This window comes from Serinus canaria, chromosome 2, assembly GCF_022539315.1.
Source record: "Serinus canaria isolate serCan28SL12 chromosome 2, serCan2020, whole genome shotgun sequence".
Taxonomy (NCBI): domain Eukaryota; kingdom Metazoa; phylum Chordata; class Aves; order Passeriformes; family Fringillidae; genus Serinus; species Serinus canaria.
Genome location: NC_066315.1, coordinates 75,616,460 through 75,638,035, shown reverse-complemented (window position 1 = coordinate 75,638,035; position 21,576 = coordinate 75,616,460).

Sequence of the window (21,576 nt, the reverse complement as noted above, 5' to 3'; positions counted from 1 at the left end):
AAATGCTGGTACAAGGGATGGTACCTTAATCAATTAGAGAAAGTTTAAACTTTTCTTCTCTACAGCAGGTAAAACTAAACAAAAGTAGTATACTTTTAATATATAGATACATTAAAAAAAAATTTAACCAGACTTCTATAGCACATCAGTTTTCTAAAGCAGGGATTAGTTCTGTCAGTACAGCTGACTGCTGTAGAGGATTTGAATCCTGCCACAGGCCATTCAACCTCAGCATCTCTGCAGCTATAGCAGTCGTCATTAACATTCTGCTAGAATGAAGTAGACTTGATTTTGTAGTGTGCATAAGCTAGAAGCAGTGAATATTGGACAATCAGTGCTTTCTCAGCATAGCTTGGCACACTTTTCTCTTAAGTCAGGATATTTAAAGAGAGGTTCTTCAAACCAAATTTAAAGGAACAAAACCAAAATACATTACAGATGTTTATCTACAATTGCAGCTGAAATTTTCTAAAATATTTGTAACTTTTCTCAAGGTAATACTTTAAAATTTAATATTATTGCTTCAAATATTTTTCATACATAAATAGTTTGAAAGACGAATGGAGATATTTTCTCTGCATTTACATGTGCGCTTGTTCATAAAACAAGGAGAGGTACATAGACATGTACCTGTCCTTAGAGGGTTCAGGCACATGAAAAGTTACCAGAAGTTGCAGAATGGCAAAGCACTAACTCATCCATGGTCACTGCATAATTTGGATGTCAGCTAAGGCATTCAGGATCAAACTTTTTACACACCAATGATTTGCACTGTATTGGGCTTGCATGGCAAGGTTTTGATAGTGGATGGGTACAGGGGTGGCTTCTATGAGAATATGCCAAAAGCTTCCCCTGTCCAATTCCAGCTGGCTCTGTGACAGACCTGGCAAATCAGTGGTGCTAGTAGCCCCTCTGTGATTTAAGAAGGGAAAAATAATCTGCACAACAGTAGCTGGAAGAGTGAGAGTATGTGGGAGAAGTAGCTCTGCAGACACCCAGACCAGTGGAGTGGGAGGGGTACTACAGCCACCAGGGCTGAGATTCTCCTGCAGCACATGGTGCAGACCCTGGAGAGGCAGCTGTGCCCCTGCAGCCCATGGAGGTCCATGAGGGATCAGAGATCCACCTGCAGCCCATGAAGGACTCCACACAGAAGCAGGTGGATGAGCCTGAAAGGCACTGTGACCCTGTGGAAAGCTTGTGCTGCACCAGGCTCATGTCAGGACCTGTGACACCCTGGAGAGGAGCCCATGCTGTAACAGGTGTTCCTGCAGGACCTGGGACCCTATGGGGGACCCACACTGGGGCATTCTATTCCTGAAGGGCTGCACCCTGTGGAAGGTATCTACACTGGAGCAGACTGTCTCCCATCGAAGGGAAGTGGGCAAGGCAATGTGTGATGGACTGACTGCAGCCCCCATTCTCTGCCCCCACACCACTTGGGAAAAGAAGGTAGAGAGATTCAGGAGTGAAGCTGAGCCTGAGAAGAGAGGGGTTGGAGGAATGCTTTTAGATCTTTTTATATTTCTATTTTCCTGCTCTGATTTGATTGCTGATAAATTCAATTAATGTCCCCAAGTAGAGTCAGTTTTGCCCACGACAGTAATTGGTGAGTGATCACTCCCTGTCCTTCTCTCAATCCGCAGGCCTTTAATTATATTTTCCCTTTTCAGTTGAGGAGAAAGAGTTTTTGAATGGCTTAGTGTGCACCTGGCTTCCAGCCAAGGTTAACCCACCTAACTTACCCACACTTCTTTCCTGCATGGGAAGCATTCTGTCTCACTCTCATTGAAACAGAACCTGGAAGAGTAAAGCCCAGGCTGAGTACACAGTCTGAAGGATTTCTTCTCCTATAGAAAGTTAGTTATTCTCTTGTTATTTTATGCATTAAAAAAACCCAACAAAAATATTGTGCCAAATTGAATAGTATTTCAATTCAGCATTTTATGTGGATAGAGAAGACCTGAAGAAGGTCTGAGTGAACCCCATTAATTTTCTCTGTCCAATATAGTAGAAGAAAACTTTGTGGACTTATGCTATAGAGATTGAAGGTAGCAGCAGTTCAAAATTAAAAGGGAGCAATAATTGTTCCAGAGTGTTGTGAGTACTACAGCATTAAGGTCTCTCATTCTAATCATCTTTCTTACTGCAAAAAGAACTAACTGGGATAATACATGTCTGGAGAATGTGGAAGGAGAATTTTTCTAAACCAACTGTTCAGTAGTCAGTGATTTGTGTTTGCTATATCTTCAAGACTGAAGGAATAAAGGATTTTGTTTAGTTCTTTTCTGCTTTTTCCTTGAATTTACAAAAGCTTAGCAGAATCAGCTCCTTGATCCTTTTTGCTTAAAACAATTTTACTATAGGTTTCTTCACTCCGATGAAAGAAAAAAGTATGATCTGTTTTAAGTACTCTGAAAAGCATTTTACAAATGGTTAATGTGGAATTAATAGTTTTCTGCTTTCCTGTGGTGCTGTTTATACTTCAACAACTCGTGGCACCTCTAAGAAAGAAACAGAGTAAGTCCAAGAAAATTTTTTACAATATTTAAAAATTATTTCATATTTATATAAAGTTTTTTTTTTTCCTCTCATAAAGAAGGGAAGCCTAGTGGGAGAGATTCAGCTTTACCTAGGTCCATCTGTCCACACTCGTGTTTTCAGTGTCTGTTCTCCTTTGTTGTTCATTGATAGCCATGCAGTGGGAAAAATCTCATGACAAATGGCATCAGAATCAGCTTTTCAAATTAGCAAGAACAGCAATTCTTTTTTTTTTCCAGAAAATATTTATTGATGTATTTATTTATTTCTGAAGATTGTTCATATCATCTAATTCTAGTGATAAAAACTTAGCAGTATCTCTTTTGAAAAGTGATGCTCATGTATAAATTGTGCATTAACCATGGAGTACAATAGGGAGCATAATAATAATGTCATCCTCTGAACCTACTATTATTCCTACTATTATTATTACATATTTCATAAATATGAAAACATATGTATGCATTAGCTATAAAGCCTGGCTGGAGGCCTTCACTCATTTCAGGATAACTGTAATTCTGTTGCTCTATATGGCTCTCTGAAACTTTATTGTGCAAATTTTCTGACTTTTGTTCAACCACTTTGTTTTAAAACTTACACTTCTGTGCTTTACCTACCTCCTTTCCCAGATTTGTGGTAAGAGACTAGGCAGCAAAAATGGAGCTCACAGTCATTAGATTTGCTCCAGCATAGCTCCAATACAGCTACCCAGACTTGTACAATGACTTGTGCTGTACAGAAAGTATTTCACAGCTGTCTACTCTCCACAGCCATGAAGAATGTGCCATCTCTTGGGATGTTCACAGGCCTACCTGGAGCAATAGCTAAACATAAAAGCTCCTCATAATGCTGTTATGAGCAAGCACAATGGGAATATGTTTGGCTGTTAAAGCAGTACAGCTGAGCAACCTTTAGGTTTTTTTCCTTTAAGAAATATGTGCCCAACTGCTCTCAATGCATGGCCTTCTTATTGGACCTCACCAAGTTCCCATACATTATATCAGTTTCAGTGTGTTTTCATGCTTTAGATCAGTCCTTTAAAATGAAATTTAGACTTTGTTTTCTTGTGTAAACTTACTAGAAATAATAGTATAATTGAATATATTTTTCATATTAAATATACATGAGATATTTTACTATTCAGGTGTTGAAGGTACTTGTAATTATCCAGTTGACTTTTGCTGTAATAAGGCTTTTTTTTAGCTGATAGATAGTTGAGTTCTGTGAAGAAAAGCATTGCCAGTCCTTGCAATCCAGCTCTGCATTGTAATTAGGGATACTGAAATAACCCTGCAGTTCCCTGATTTTGTGTATTGTCTTGCAAATCTCTTTCATGGCCTGCTTGTCAAAACCAGCAAAGCAGGAAAACTATCTTTGAATAGTGTTTCATGGTGCAGAAAGAATAGTTGTTCTATCTGCTACAAATATTATAAAAGCTCTCAGTGTAGAGCCATTTGTGCAGTAGTTTGGAAGCCACTGAAATTGTTTTTAGAATTATATTCACTGTTGGCAAGAAGAATGAGACTCTTACTTGTATTTACTCTTTTTTATGAACATTCTTATTCAGTGAAAGACTTTTTATTAGGTATTTCATTCAGGAATGATTCATTATGGAAGTGTATTCAATGCAAAAGTACCAATTAATAGGTTATGTTCTAAATTTTTTATTGATTGAAGCCTAAATGCAAATTTATTTCTTTTTTTCAAAACAATGCAGATGTTTTTATGTTATATATGTAAATATGTATGTGTATGCAGCTTTCTGAACTTTGGTTGCTGTTTGTGTGAGGGAAGAGCTGGAATGCACAGGGCTCTCCCTGGCAACTGGTGATGAGTCAGACAAGAACTGGTAGGTCAGGATTAAAGGGTAGACTAATGTGTAAGGCTGTAAAACCACCAGATTAGGAAGTGATGTATGAGACCTCCTTCAGAAAAAAAAATAAAAATGGAAATAACCTTGTGTTTGTAAGCCTTTGGGCCTTCTGAGGATTTTCCTGACACAGGTGATAAAGGAGTTCATGGTGCAGATGCCCTGACACCTTCTGAACAGAGAATGGGTTGAGAGCAGCCCTGTGCAGAAGGACTTGAGCGATGTCATGGATGAAAAGCTGCACATGAGCAGGCAATATTCACTTGCAGCCCAGAAAGCCAGCTGTATTCTAGGCTGCATTAAAGAAAGCACGGCCAGCAGGTCGATGGAGGTGATTCTGCCCCACTACTCTGCTCCTATGAAACCTGGAGTGCTGCATACAGCTCTGGGGGCCAAAATATGTGGCCATGGACCTGTTGGAGTGCATCCAGAGGAGGGCACTAAAATGATGAAAGGGCTGAAGTGCCTCTCCTATGAGCACAGGCTTAGACAGCTGGGGTTTACAGCCTGGAGAGCTGAAGGCTCTGGGGAGGTCTTATAGAACCTTCCAGCCCCAAAAGGGAGCCTACAAGAAAGGTGGAGCAGGACATTTTACAGGAGCATGTAGTGATAGGAAAGGGGGAATGGCTTTTATCTGAAAGATAAAAAGGGGTAGTTTTGTGCTTGGTATTAGTAAGCAATTCTTTCCTGTCAGGGTGGTGACACTAGAACATGTTGCCCAAAAAGATTGTGGATGCCCCATTCCTGGAAATGTTCAAAGTCAGGCTGGGGAGGTTTTCGAGCAACCTGGCCCAGTGAAAACTGTCCTTGCTCATGACAAGTGCTTTGGAACTTGTTCATCTTTAAGGTCCTTCCCAGCCAAAGCCTTTCTATGATTCTATGATTTTGGGTAGTCCCACATTTAGAGACTTTTGTACATATTGTTTCTCAGAAGTTCTGCTACTGGAACCTCAGTATGTACAGGGTTTATCTCCCTATTTTTTTATTCTTCTCTGGAAGTGTGTCTTCCATCTTACATGGACTTTGAGGCCAAAAATTCCTGGTCTACAGACTTTTTCAAAGTTTGTTAGCACTGTGTATAGAATTTGAGATTTCAAGAGTTTCAATTTTGCCCTTTAAACTACTCAGTCTTTTAAAGTGGACACACAGAAAAGTTTTGTTTGAGGCCTACAAAACAACAGTGGAGGATTGTTCTTAGTTGGCAGAAGACTGCACTTCAGGTGAGACACTCAGTCTGGTGGAGACTTACAGGATGCCATGGCATAGAAACCAGGTTGTTTCAAGGAGGAAAGTTTGAAGAAATGTTGCACTTAAGTGACAGTATTAAATAGACAGTCCATTGCAGAAAATCAGGCATTGCACTGAAGCATATTTCAAGTGTATTGAATGAAAATAATTTAAAATGTAACTTTTAAAAGAAGATCTGTTTTTAAGACTTTACAGACTTTGGGGTTTTTCTGTGTTTGATTCTTTCTAAAAAAATACGCAAACACTGGTGTGGAGAAGTGAGCAGAGTCTGACTATTGTTTTTGTTACTGTATTTATTTTGACAACCAATTAGTAGACTCTGAGTCGTCAGTGAAATGTGTCTTTCAGTGATTTGGAGGTTGCAGGAGATAATGAGATGTGAAGGAAGTTGTCCATGACAGTCAGTTAAGTTATGTGTGCCGGTGTTGAAAACTAATACAAAGAAAACCTTCTGGTTTTCATCTAGGACACACTAGTTTGATTGGGCACATATAACATCATACTCCTTCACTGTACTGATCAAAAAACAGACACAGACGTAGGTTACAGAGCACAGGATGTATATTCTTTACACAGGCTGGTATAACTCTTGAAAGTCGTCCAGTGCTCTGTATTGTTGCCGTGTTAATCTACTGCTTCAAAGGAGCTCTTCTGGGAAAAGATACCAGAGAATATCTGTTAGATGAGGAAGCTGTCAAACTAATGGCTCCGTGGGCTCTCTTATAAAGACTAAGTCTAAATTTCAAAGCAGGTACCCTCTGTGCTGTTCTCTGCATATCTTGTGTGAGTAGGATGTGGAAGTGCTCTTTTGCATGTCTTGATTCACTGATTATTTAAAACTGCTGTTTTTACATTTCCAGGCCTTAAAATGTATTTTGTGTGAACAAGTTTAACCTATCTTTATTTAGTATGGGTCCACATGTCAATCCATACCCACTGAAGTTCTCCTTCATCAATGCCAATATGTAATGCCATTGGCACATTTTTAAACAAGAGTAAATATTTGTTGTCATGCTTACTGAAAGGAACCCATCAATATGCTGTTCTGCCTGAAAAACAGCTCATTTCAAATGCCTAAAAGTACTTTCATTCTTTTGTCTTACTGTTGTATTTTCTTTTCCAATTTGGATCACTGTTTTGGTGCCCACCAACTGAGAGGTTCCTATTGTTCCCTGGCTTCTTTGTGCAGTCTTGCAAACAGATTTCTTCCCAGCTATGAAAACATGTATATCAAGTATCTAGGTATCCTTACCAATTTGGTGTGTTAAAAAAGGATTTATAGGTTGCATTTTTTAAATACATCAGGTCCTTAAAGGGTTTGCATAAGGCTCAGAAGAGAGGTAGCTCTTGCTGCAGTCTACCTCAAGATGCATTGTAGCAGAGACATATTTGCCTTCACAAACCTGCCTTATTCTCTGAAAGCAAACCAATATCATGCTCAAAGTTGTAGTGTAACAGAGCAGTCTAGAAAAATAAAAAACTGCTAAAAATAGCACTTGTTAATAGCCATCATAAAGTGACCTAATCACAGCAAAATAAAGGGAAAGTAAATGTGCTGTATAGGATGAGACTGATTTATCAAATAAGCTTTCGTGTTCTGGATTTGAAGTACACCCTTCTTTATCTGAAAATATTAATATCAGAAGGGACAGTTGTGACATAAAACAAATAAGTCCTGTTTATTTGCCATGCGTATTTCCCATGTAAACTGATTTAATTTCACCTCAAATTCTGACATCATGAGACCACCTATATGCCTGGGGACAATACTGTGTGCAAATGAGTTAGAGATTGATGAATAGGACTTCAAATAAGGGTTTTCTAAGACTTGCTGAGTACCGAGAGTAAGTGAAATACCTTATGGAAACAGGAAATGTAATGTTTGAATAATAAATAAAATATAGCATTAGTGATTCTTTGCTATGTTGGAAAAGAAGTAGGAAATTAGAGGAATCAAAAAATAAATAGAAGGCTTAACCAAAGTAAAAAGGAATGAATTGTGTTGGTAAGGTAAAATCTTGAGTAAAGAGATGGTGTGGAAATGCACAAACTAAATTACACCAAATTATACTTTGAAAAGGCTAAGTCACAGTGAAATGTTTTCTCAGTAATAGTGTTTTCAGTGTGGCCTATATTAGGTTTCAAAAAAGGGGAATTGAATCACTGTCTTCATGTCCTACTTCAAGACAGTCCCTTTTCTGGGTAATGTTGATTTATTGATTTGTTTTATTCTTAAAAAATGTTTAAAAGAATGGAATTTTGAGGTTTTGATAGGTTACATCAGTAAAGCAGCTGATTTTTTTATCCCATTACATATAATAAGATATGCCAAAATGCTCACAGTCATTTGAAGTTCTTTTCTGTAGTTACTCCTTTTTCAGGATATTACTGAAATCATAAAAACTTTTGAAATTCTTTGGAAAAGAACCAAGATCAAGGGAATGAAGTTTTCTTATAAGGAGTTTATATTTATTTATTCATTCCATTAAAATTACACCTCACAGTATATTAATTTTCAGTGTGTGTATTTCATTATACCTCAAAGACATAATATAATAATACTTGATATGTAGCAATGGGACACGATTAACACTATTGGCTCCTGTTATCATGAAAATGAGACTACTTCAGATAATAGACCTTTGCTTAAATAGCCTAGAAATATTTCAATTTTATGTTGCCTTCTTAGCTGCCTTTGGCAAATAGCAGGATTCAGATATTATTCTTTACAAATGAATGCAAACCAAAGTTAATATATTTGAAGTGTAACATAAATCATGATTGGCAACTTTAAAATTTATAAATGAGACCATTGAAAAATTACAAGTGTTTCTAAGGCCAGTAGATTTAGGTCAAATGCCATTATCATATGAATTATCTTATTATTTACCTATGTCTACCTTCATATCTACTAAGGCAGATGTTTGAGTGACAAAGAGAAGTTAAAACCATGTACTTCAAATGAAATACTGTTTACATAGTCAATCTTTTATTTCGTTATCAGGTGAGACTCTAATAGTGTTTTACTGAAGGTGATATAGTGATTTTGTTTTCAAAAAAAACCAATTTGCCTGTATCTAGTAATATTAAATGGTACTTGAAGGTTACCTAATCTGAAAATAAACTGAACTTCTACCTATCCAAGATTTGCTTTGCTACCCATTCTGTGATGACTGTGTACTTGCTTAGAAAAATTAAAAACATTTAAAGAATATTTTCCATCAACAGGCAAAAAAAGCAGTGACTTAGTTGGCATTGTTAAGAGACTTATTCAACTACTGGAAGTGGACTGCACGTAGTAACACTAATATCCTATATATTTATTGGGTATAGTTTGGCATCATTGAAAATTACAAGGGACTGAAACAAAAAAAAACCCCAAAAAAGCAGGTCTGTTAAAAATTTTAGGATTGCAGATATCATATATTTCTGTATCCATATTTAAGTAACTTTCATTGAAACTCCTTTTAATAAGTATGGTGGGGATTTTAATTTCTACCCTCAGTGCAATTTTCACATCAGTTTTCCAGAAGTCAGCTTCCCCTAATTCTCCACTTTGGCTTTCAACAGCATTAAAGGGGCAAATAGCTCCTGGTAATCTTTTCCAGTCTGTATTTCTGTGTTTATATATTCAAACTGTGCTCATTTAGATTTTTATGTTCCTTAGACCTCTGGGTATCCTGCAGGAGGATCCATCTTCAGATTGCAAAGCAGTCTTCGTCTCTTGGGAAATCTACAGACTGAACATTGAATTAAAAAGCATCTAGAGATTTTATCTTCTGCATTGCTTTCATTTATCGAATATCACATACATTGTGACATAGAGCTAAATTCGGTTATCTCAGCAGAAAAGAATGACTTCCTCACTGATGTAAGAAATGCAAAAAAGGTGAAAACCACATTTCCTCCCTTTATCATTTAAGTGGTTTTATGACCAAACCTCTCTCTGTTAGAATAAGAGAACATTTAGTGCAATTTTGTGGTGAAACAAAGCTGTAGGGGAATTTTTCATCTCTCAGCACCTTACTGTGACTAAATTAGAGTCTGTTACTTCAGATGTGGGGCAGGGGAGAGAGCAAATCCATCAAATGAAGGGCAACATTCCTCCTGTGGAAATATCCAACCTAAATAAATCTGATATAATCTCTTTCAGAGTTTCTGTATGAGGATGGTAGAACACTGAAATAACTGAAGACCTATTCTGAAAAATTTGAAGTAGGTCAATGTTTGTAATATATAGGCCCTTTTAGTTTTTGTCTAACCGAAAGTTAATGCTATAGTTATGGTCATGTTTCTATCATTCAAAAGTAGCCCTTTAGAAACTCAATATTTTGTGTTATTAACAATTCACATTATAATGTTTTTTCTATTAAACATGTTAAAATTACTTCCTACTAACTGAAAAATAACCTATTTCAGTTTGAAAATATTTGCATTTTTAAAATTTGTGAGATTTTAAATAAGCTTTTAATTATGGTTTTGAAAGTTTGTTGGGGTTTTTTTAATTGATTTTGCAATATTCTATTGTGAAAATCAGTCATGGTTTCAACCCAGCCATCACCTAAGTATTGCACAGACTCTTATTCTCCCTACTCTCACACTGGTGGGAAGGAAAATAGAAGGAAAAAAGTAAATCTTATGGGTTGACATAAAACCAGTTTAATAATTGAAACTTAATAAAATATAAAAACAACAACAATAATAATGAAAATAATATTAATAATAAAAACAGCAACAACAATAACAATAAAAGTAACAAAAATTGTAATGAGATGGGGAGAGAAAGAGAAAACAAGAAAGAGAAATAAACCAGAAAGAAATAAGAAACTCACAGTACAATTTCTCACTACCCATTGAACAATGTCCAGCCCATCTCCAAGCAGAAATCAGCAGATTCTGGCCAGCTCTCCCCAGTTTATGTACTGTGCATGATGTTCTGTGCTGTGGAATATCCCTTTGGCCAGTTCAGTTCAGCTGTCCTGGCCATGCTCCCTCCTGGCCTCCTGTGCACCTGCTCACTGGCAGAACCTGAGACACGGAGGAAGTCCTTGAATTAAGTAAGGAGTACTCAGCAACCACTGAAACATCAGTGTGTTATCAGCATTGCTTTCGTACTAAATCCAGAACAAAACACTGCATCAACTACTAAGAAGAAAATTAACTCTATCCCAATGGAAATCAAGACAAAATCTTTTCCAAACAATTGCAGACATTCATTGAAGCTTGTTGGCTGGTTCATGTCTCTTCTACATGACTAGAGTTCATTAAACCAAGAACATTGTTGGTTGCAAAACCCCAATCATCCCATTTGTAGCTCAAGTCTATGTGAACCAGGTTTTACCCCTAAAACCAGCTTAGTGTAGGTGATTTAGGCTTTCTGGACAACTCCATCACTTCCATTGTGCAACTTTTCCTAACTAAAAAAAAAAAAAATTAAAAAAAAATTAAAGGAAGATAATTGCCTTGGGAGAAGGAAGAGTGAACCTACAAACATGTTCATGAAGTTTAAACTAGAAGCACAATGTAAAAAGAGGTTCACAATATATTCTTTTATATCAAATTTGGTTTATCTGAAGAGAACCTCTGTGAACTGTCTGGTGAAATATATAAGCTTCCTACACTGCAATTTAATGCAGTACTAAGCTAATGCTTCTTGCTGAGAGACAAACTATAGCAGTTACAAGTATAGAACCTGGAAGGGCTTGTTTATACACCTAAGAAGAAATGTTTGTTGAAATTATTTTAGAATTTAGAGTTTTTCTGGCTCTGCAATTTTGTGAAATAATGAAAGATCAAGAATTGAGCTATACTACATTTCTCAGATCCCTTGTAACCATGCTTTGAATTAAATTATAAAAAGAATAAAAATGGTAAAGGAAATAACCATTATACTTAGTTACAAGTGAAGGTTATCAACAGTAATACAGTCAAAAGTTAACCAGAGTCTAATGGATGTTTTTTAAGTTATTATTTTAAAATAAATTGTTTACAATAAACCCTCTTGCAGGCAGTGTTAATGGATTGCATTTACACAGTGGTCTATTCAGGGCAATTTTTTATACCATAATATGTGTGTTTCTGTAGTTCATGCAGAATACAGAATGAGTCCCAGCCAAGCTACAATTCAACAACACTGTATTTAATAGCTCTGTTCATTATTCTACTTTGACATTTGCTGTAATGCACTACCTGCCTGTATTGTAGTTGCTTTATCATTCAACCAGCAATCTTTAGGGAGGAATCAAGCATCCTGAAATGTGTACAGTAACATGTATTACAGCAAGAGATTTACAACTTTCTGTTTCATTAGGAGCCATCCAAGCAGCAGAACCCTTTAGCCTACTGGAGATGAGTGCTCATGCACTAACAAATGCAGAAGTTAGTCTAACCATTTAATACCTCAAAATGCTTCCTTTTGATTTCTGCACAAAAATTGTCTAAAGTGAGAATCCTCAGCAACCTTGTACTGCTGGTTTATGGAGCTAATGCCATAATGCATGAATCCTAGGACGCTAAAGACTGTATTTGTTCTAAGTATAAGAATTGGCTTTGAACAGAATTATAGGACTTGGCATTTTAACTCACTTGCACTCGGGGGCTCCTTTTGTGGTCATATAATCACACTATGGCTGCACAGATCTCTCTGACAACTTCAAAAAGCCAAAAGGAAATACACATATACGTTTTCACTGGTTTCTTAAAGATAGGCTAAATCACTGCTGACGTTCATGTCAGTCATGTTATCGGCTCATGGAAGTAAAATTCCTGTTGTTATTTCTGTTGTGAATTTTTGTGAGTTCAAAATTGTATGTGTAGTAGGATGCTCCAGGAAGGTTTTAGAAACTATTCACAACATGGTTAGCTTCAGTGCACTGCCTATTTCATAATGTACATGTAGGCCTTTTTTGGCATAGGTGCAGTCTCTTAGTTTCATAAATTCTGTGCAGTAGCATAACCACCAAATACTCTTTTGAACTCAAATGATCACAGATTTGGTTTAATTTATGTGTCAGTCTATATAATCTGGCTAGCACTCTTTTGTTCGTGTATTTTTATGATTCCATTATGAACTACATGACAGTCTAATTGCATTTAATCCTTTAATGGCAATGCTTAGGACTGCCTATCAGAAGCATGAGCTTTTTACAATTGTGTGTATTCTCAATCATAAAATAAAATAATATTTTAAAATTTTTAGTGATTCTGAAAAAAACAGGCCTTTAGCTGCACAGAACACAAAATTCTGAGAACATCTGTGTTCTTAAGTGAGATCAAGAAACAGTCAGAATAATGTGGATTTCATGGTGTGGGAGTTGGGTTCCTGATAAGCACACCATAATTCTAAAATATCAGGCATCACTGTTATAAGTAGAGATTTGTAATAGAAGTTTAAGAGAAATTTGTTAAATTGGTATGAATGGAGAAAGAAGGGATATGTCTAGTAGTACAATCATCAGAGACAGAATTTCAGGAATGTTTGGATTTTGATGGTACCTCAATAAGCAGAAGTGGATAGCTCTTGTCACTTGTTATTTCTGTAAGTTTTAATCTTTACTAGACCACAGGATATATGTTTCAGTGCTTCAAGCCAGATTACTTGGACTCAATTGTTTTGGTGATTGATGGTGATGTGACAGTATGAGTGTAAGTGAATAAAACAGTTTTGTGTTAAAACAAACTCATCTTTCCCTCTTGTTGGATCTTACATCGAGTTTTGCTACATCTGTTAGTTTCACAGTATTTCTTTGTGTATCAAATTATTTTTGCCTCTTAGATTTTTCTGCACTTAAATTTCTTTTCAAATGTGAAGGTCTCCATATCTGCAGAAATCTTTTATGAGCAACTAGATAGGTGTGTGTATTGCTCCCTTCCTTAGGAACTGTTAAAAAACCTAGAATTCTAAGTTATTAGAATTGTTGGCAATTAAACTAATTTTAGTCTGTAATAATCCTAAATCTGTTGAGGCTGTAGTTTATCACAAGCCTGCACTTGATGTAGCTGGATGCAGACTCCACATGAAATACTTCACCTTGTCCTGGGTGCTGAGTTTTTGGCTTGTCTTTGTACACATCCATCTGCTAGACTGTCTGTATGCTTGGTCACCAGGTGATAACTAAATTAAAGTCTTGTGATGTGTTCATGAGGATCCCCTTGGTGGCAAGCAGTCTTAAACGAGGAGAACATTTGTGACTAATAAAGGCATTCTGCTGCCAAAATCTTGTTGTACCTCCCAGCTCATCCTCCCTCACTGATGGATCATTTCTGAGAAAAGACCACAAAGGAGAAATATATTTTAAATACTCCGTTTGAGAGAATAATATGATTTCTAAACTCTTTTGAGGCTTTCCACTTTCCTACAACTTCCCTAGTAGCAGTTTTAGATTCAGTTGTGCTTAAATCACAGGGCCCTTGTCACTTTGATCTGATTTAGAATTTAAAATGTTCATTTCTGTTAACTGTGTATTTATGTTGCAAAATTAATATGCAGGTGAAGAGTTGAGAGTACATGTTACTAGGTGAAGCAGAAAGTGAATTTTTTCTTTTTCACCAGCCTTGTGCTTGTAAGTCATAGAGGAGTGTATTATTCTACAGGCATTTTCATGAAATGAGTCAGTTTCCTAGGAAGATAACATAAGTCCATGAAAAGCAGCAGAAATTGAGCTATTTTATGGAATTTTAATGTTAAAAATAATAGTTTCTGGATGAGATGCAATTGAACTATGCAGTGGTACACCATTAATTACTAAATGATACCCTTTTAAATTTAATTTATTTGTCCATGTCCCTTTGTTTCTGTTTTGAAAGAGATGGTATGTGACAGTTCTTCAATATTATCAAAGATTTCATATTTGGGGCATTTGACTGAAAAAGAAGCTTATTCATTTAAATTAATGACTAAGGGTTTTATTGGACTAATATTATTCAGGGTTGAGAATGGGTGTAAGTTAGCAGGAGAAAGACTCCTAGCTGGTCACAGAACTCTGGTAATGGTGTGAGTATGTCAGATGTGTGCTCTTATTCCCCCTTTCTTAGATAGATTTTTAAGATACTATACTTAAAAATTTTGCTCCCACATGAAGTACTTCATGTACTTAAGTACAGAAGTCTCCTTGTTTTCCCCAGTGTTTGCACAGAATTGTGCAGCTGAGGGAGGTAACTAGCTAAGTCTCCTTGAAAAGTCTACCTTCATTTAGGCAAGTAGGTATGCAGAGATTATATGCCTAACATTAAACCATCTCTTTAGAAAAAAATACTTTCCAGATGCCTCTCTCACACCTACACATATCTAGAAATGATGACACAGGATGGCTTGGAAGCTGTGTGGAGACAAAGATGCACAGCTACTTGATCCTCTGATCCTTGCCTCCTGATATTTACAGCAAACTGAAAAGCTGGTAATCAAAATAATTTCTACACTGTTTCCATTGTGACATTTTTATTCAGATAGATCTCAGGAGAAGAATATAAATGAGCAGCTCTAAAAATAAAACAGCAGTTGCATCAATCAAATAAATACCACTTGTAGATATTTTCAAAATGCTAGTTTTTAAAGCTCTATGTCAAATTACTTCTTTTATACAAAAGTATGCCTGTGTTTTTTCTAGGGAAAAGGGGGGTGGAGAGAGTGGGAAGAGGGGAAAAAAAGAGAACGTAGCAAAACAAACAAGAAAACCTAAATACAATCTCTTATAATGACTTTCTAGACTACATGCAAAGTCCCAAGTGATACAAAACTTAAAAGATGAATGTATTTTAAAAAACGAACAGCCAAGACCACAAAAAAACAGTCAAAATGGTTGTTGCATAACTTGAATAAAATTTTGGATAATTCTCTGATGGGTAAAAAAAAAATTAAGAAAAAGAGAAAGTATAATCGTAAGATGAAACAGGAGACTTCTAGTGGAGAAAAAAACTGTTCAAGTTGTAAAGACAATTGAAATGGCGTTACAAATGCTCAGCTTGATACTGGCATAAATTAATGTCATTACACTGTTGGCTAAGAACTTCAATATCAGAGAATGTATTAGAAGGCTACATGAAAACGTGCAGTTTAGAACCCTTTGGTGAATGAGATCAAGAGAAACCTTTGTACTTACATGTCTATATTTTATTTGCATTTATATTTCCAAAATCTTGTTCTATCATCCAAGATTTATTATGTTTAAGCTTTTCTTGAATGTAAATCTTCACTGAACCCAGAATAGTAGAACATTTAGGTCACAGTACCAAAAATAGATACAGAAAATTGAAAAAGTCTCTTAGTTAGGTGCCAGAACCCAGAGTACACCATGCCATATTAACTGTCCTGAGTAATGTCCCTTGGATTCTGTCTGAGGGTCCAGGACCACATTTCAGGGCAGGCCTGGTGCCCCCTCCTTGTCAGAACCGTGCTGGAGGTGTGCTTTCTCAAGTTCTGTCTCTGGAAGAATAGTTTCCAATCCTGTTTCTGGCCCCATCTCCTGACTAGATTCACCAGGTAGGTTCTGAACCCAGTCAAATGTTTCAATTTGTCTGGGACAGGCAGTGCAGCCTGTCACCCTTGCTCTGCCCACAGCTTTCAGGTGTTGTGCTGTTGTGTTCTGGCTGGTGAGCTGGGATCACCCATGGCTTCCACCTCATCCTCCCTCCCATGTGAATGGGTCTCTGATGCATTGTTTGCAGGGGTCTTAGTATGAGGGAAGAGACAAGAAAGTTGACTCCATGTTCAGAAGGCTTGGTTTATTATTTTATGATATATATTATCTTAAATATATTATCTTAAAAACTATACTAAAAGAATAGAAGGAAGGATTTCATCAGAAGGCTAAGCTAAGAATAGAAAAGGAATGAATAACAAAGGCTTTTGTCTGACTGAGACAGTTCAGACTGATGAACTGTGATTGGCCATTAATTAGAAACAACCAAATGAGACCAATCACAGATTCCCCATGGTGCATTCCACAGCAGCAGATAAGAATTGTTGACAGTTTGTTCCTAAAGCCTCTCAGCTTCTCAGGAGGGAAAAATCCTAAGGAAAGAATTTTTCATAGAACATGTTGGTGACAGGTCTCACTCACTGACATTTAAATTCTAATTAATATTCCAGCATTTTAGCATTAAAACGTGCAATATTTTAAGTATGTAGCTTAGTTATTGAAGATTTTACTATAACGTACCACACAGCAATTTCCGGGGTTTTTTTAAATCTATAACTTACTGGGAGTTTTATTTGGGGGAAAAAATAAGGTGAAATGCAAAAGGTTTTTCTTCTTAATTATGGGATGAGGACTTCAGTATCAGAGAAGACTTACAATCCATATGATACTAAGACCAGGTATTTGAAGAAGAATTGGGAATGATATCATCAGCTGCCAACATGGGATTAAAAAGAAAAAAATTTTTCAACGTCTCTGGAAGTGTTTTTGGAAAAATTTTCAGAAATAAATCTCGGAGAGAGAAGAATGTAGTCTATATTTTATAGAATAGTCATTAAAGTATCACTTGGCCTAATCTAAACCTTCAAAAGAATGAGTATTATTTTTAGCATAGAGTCCCTGGTCAAATATTTACTAGAAGAAAGAATCTAGATTATTATAATTAGCCAAATCAAGCTGTCTTGTGCAAATGTGAGCATTGGTAGCAGCTTTACTGAACACATATGTTCAAATAATGATTTTTGAACCTGGTGAAAGCTGTTATGAACATATAGAAAACATTAAAAAATGAACAGACTGCAAAGTAACATACATCAAAGTTCTGTAAAGGAGCAAATATAGAATAAAACTAAAGCTATTCATGTTGGCAGTAGCCAACAGCAAGTGAAAAGAGTAGAATAAAAGGATTTTATTCCTTTTTATTTAAAAGGAATAAAAAGATTTTCTGAGAAATTATATACATATCAAACATAAGGTGCTATGGGAAGGACAGTTTGTGCCAAGTGCAGAAAATACAGCTAAAGGAATTGAGTTGAACCTTAGTCAACAGCAGTAATCAAGAATGTTATTTATGGATTTTTTTGCTCATCTAGGTGTACAGCCTCTGAAACAAGAGGCAGAATAATGGAAAACCGTGTAGATTTAGAGAAGACAGAGTTATAGTAATTTAATTTGGGGCTGAAAATAGAGAAATTTCTTTAACATTAAGTGTCTGTACATTGTCAGATCTAAAAAATTATTTTCAATGTGACATCCATAAAATTATACTCCGAAAATTATTTTGTTTGTACTAAGCATCAGGGATAGCAGACGGAGAGCTAACCTGCACCCTAGCTCTGTCCAGATTGCAAAGGAGATTAGATTGATGCCAAAAGGCCTTTGTCTTCCTTATGATCTGTTTCAGGACTAATGTGAAGGTACAAGTGATGTGGATTTTTTCCCAGAGAAAACTGATGGAAGTATTTTGGGCATGCTACGTATATTTAAATTTTCACTAAGTGAAATGAGCAGTTTATGAAGGTTTGGCATTCTTTCTTCTTGGAGTTTTCAGTTGTGGTGGTTTCAGTTTGAAACTGGGCAGAAACACCAATTATTTTTAGTGGTTTTTGTTTGCCAATCTGAGATTTCCCAGCCAATGGACCAATTTATGTAGTGAGTTTATTGATGGCTAAACACCAGTGCACCCACTAAAATATATTTACTTATTTTCTGCTGTGAGATTGGATGAGGAGAAGAGCAAAGCAGGCTCAAAACTTCAAAGGGTATAAAGAAAATTTCATGAACAGAAGTAAAAGAAAGAATAGTAAGAATCAGAATAAAACCTTCAGAACACTTCTCATTCTGCCAAACCTTCTTTTCGCTCTCTGACAAGGTAAAGAGACAAAATTTGGGATTTTCAATCAGTTGACCACCTTTAGAATAATCTTTTTTCACTTCACTTAAGGAGAGGAGTTTCTCTTGCGATTCCGTAGAGACTTCTCCACAAGAAACAGTCCTTTCGTGGCTTCAATGACACAGCCAGTCAGCTGCCTGGGAGATGGAAATCTGTTCTCTATGGGAACCTCCTTCCCCTTGACTTATAGCCTTCCCCACAACTGTTTGTGAAGGCTCAAACTTTGGCTAATGACGTAGACTTTTAAGGATGAGCTTTTCAGAAGCAAGGTTTCTCATCATCTATCTCTGAAATCATCTTCATCTCTGGGAACAGAGGTCAACTTCTTCCTTCCTGGGGGACAAATGATCTTCATCACTCTTATCTCTCTCTCTGTTCAAACTTCTCATTTGGATCACAACTACTCAACATCTGCTTTGCTTCCGAATAGGTGCCTTTGCTCATGTCTACAGTTTGAACACACCCCCATGTTTCTTTTTCGTTAATTACAGGGATATTCCATTGTGTCATAATCCATCACCATGCCTTACCAAAGATTTTCAGCCCAAGACTGAGGCATCTCGTCATTCTCCTCCCAACTGGGATTTGACTCCTTCTTATTGACCTTGGTGTCTTCAATATTGTCTTCTATGTGTCTTCACTGTTCTTTTCTCTCACTAGAGGGAGGATTGAAGGTCTGCAAGTCTCATCTATGCAGTAAGAGTAAATATCTCACCCAGGCCTGTGCATGGCTGTGTCATCCCTGCCAGGTGATGTTTACAGTGGAGGATTCTTCAGTGGCCATGCTGAGGGAGGAGGAAGAAATGGCCAGGATCTCAGCAGCCCACAGTGTGACCCTGCCCAGCCTGGAGCTGCTCCCGGGGACCAGCAGACCCCAATTTGGCCTGGGCTGGCAGCAGGGCAGGGCTCAGTGTTGGCAAAATGTTAACGGCCAGTGCCTCAGCTGGGGCCTGGCTGGGAGAGCTTTCCTGGGCTTCTTTGTTTTACAATGTGAATGGCACAGAGGTGTGTTCAGCTCTTTAATTGGCCTATTAGCATGCCTATTCTCTGAGCCACTCAGCTGTTGGTTTCACCAGGCACAAAGGAAGCTCTCAGAGGTTTCTCTTAGAACATCACTTCCCTGGCTGGCTCCTTCCCTCCTCACCAAAGATCAATTAATGCAAAATCAGCACATCAGTTTACCTACAGGTCAAACTTACCCACATACAACTTCACCATTTTTATTTCATTTGGTTGTAACTGTAGAGCTCCTCTTGAAGGAAAGAGTGAACTCCAACTGTAAGAATCAACAAGTTTTTTCAAAAAGTTAATACGTGAAAACTAGGTAAAAATAGCAGTGGCAATGATTAAGTGCATCAATATCAGTTTTGTTTGTTGGTGCATTAAGCTGAAATGGATTACATAAAAGGTTAAATTCTGAATATTCAATATCTCTTCACTGCCTCCTGAAGTGAAAATAAGAAAATGAATCTTATGTATTTTGCTGGCATAGATTAATACTGACAAAAATGATAACATGGAAAGAAATTGAACTGCAATGCCTGCAGAAATTTTTTCAGTCAGGGCAGTGACTCACTTTTATGCATCCTTTGGTCAATTACACAACACTAAGAAGATACTAAAAGGGACAAAGCATCAAAGGATAACAAAACTCATACAGATGACTGTTTTAAAAATTTGGATCAACTAAAATAGAAAATATTAATTTCTTTTTCCATTAGAAAGAGGGATTAATGCTTTAAGGTGGTATTTTTTTAATCTTGTGTTTAGTGTAGATACAGGATGCATTCATATTGAAGTAGGATAAGGCATTATGGATTTTATACCACAATTCTGCACTGTTAGGATGTTACTGGATTGGCTGAAGCATATAAATTTAACCTCAAATCTTAAAGGATTTCGAAGGAAATGGTACAAATCAAATGTACCAGAGACATAATTTCAGATTCTCCCCTTCTACCGCTTCTTCTGGTTTTGACCAAGCTACATTAAACACATGCAATCCCATAATTTATAAAATATCGGGTATAGTGTCAAATGAAATGTACTGGATTAACGTAAGGGATTATTACTTACTCAATTGCTGTATGAATCCCAGTTTGAAGAACTGCCTATATGAGACAACAAGAGTTTGCACCTAAATGGAAAGTAATAGGGAAAGCTCTTACTAAATGTGTTTTTTTTTTTTAAACTTACTCCTTGGGAAATGTATTTTCTGTTTGAAATCAAAGTAGGAAAAGTAGAAGTGGGCTAAAGATACCTGCAGGCAGGAAGATAAGTTTTAAGGAAGCAGGGAAATAATAGTATCAGCTAGGAAGAACAAAGGAGCCTGAATGTTTATGACAGTACAAGTGGCATAACACTGAATATTATAGCCCTTAGCGAGGAATAACAAGAATATTGGCTGTACACTGGCACCCTGAGATGCATATTAAGGAGGAAAACATCTGGGTTCTTGTGTACCACATCATGGGTCTAGGTCATTAATGTGATTATATTATGAAGAGAGTAAGATTCGTCAAGTTGTATCCTGATTTAGAAGGACCCACGAGGATCATGGAGTCCAACTCATGGCCCTGCATCTCTCCAAGAATCACACTATGTGCCTGAGAGCATTGTCCAAACACTTCAGCTCTGTCATGTTTGGTGCTGTGAATACTTCCCTGAGCAGCCTGTTTCATGACCACCCTTTGAGTGAAGAACTTTTTCTTCCACCTAGACCTTCCATAAAGGCTTCATGCAATTCCTATCACAGGTGATCAGAGAGAACAACACTCAGCCTTCTGCTTCCCCTTGAAAGGCAGCTGTGACAACAATGAGCTCCTTTGCAAGAATGAAGCCTTAGTCTGTGTAAAACATTTACATAGAACACAAGGAAGTATTATTACAAGAAGGCACTAGAATATCTTGGTGTGAAATAGCATGAAGGATTTCTGTGACGTTAACTCTTAAAATAAGATGGGACATAAGCATGTGCATACATGCATATATGTATGAACAAAAATGCTACTGGGTAATGCCAGTGATCTTTTGCCCCATGCTTTTACTTATGTCAGTAGAAGGAGATTAAAAACGCATGGATAGTTAACACACCAGACTGTGACATGTCA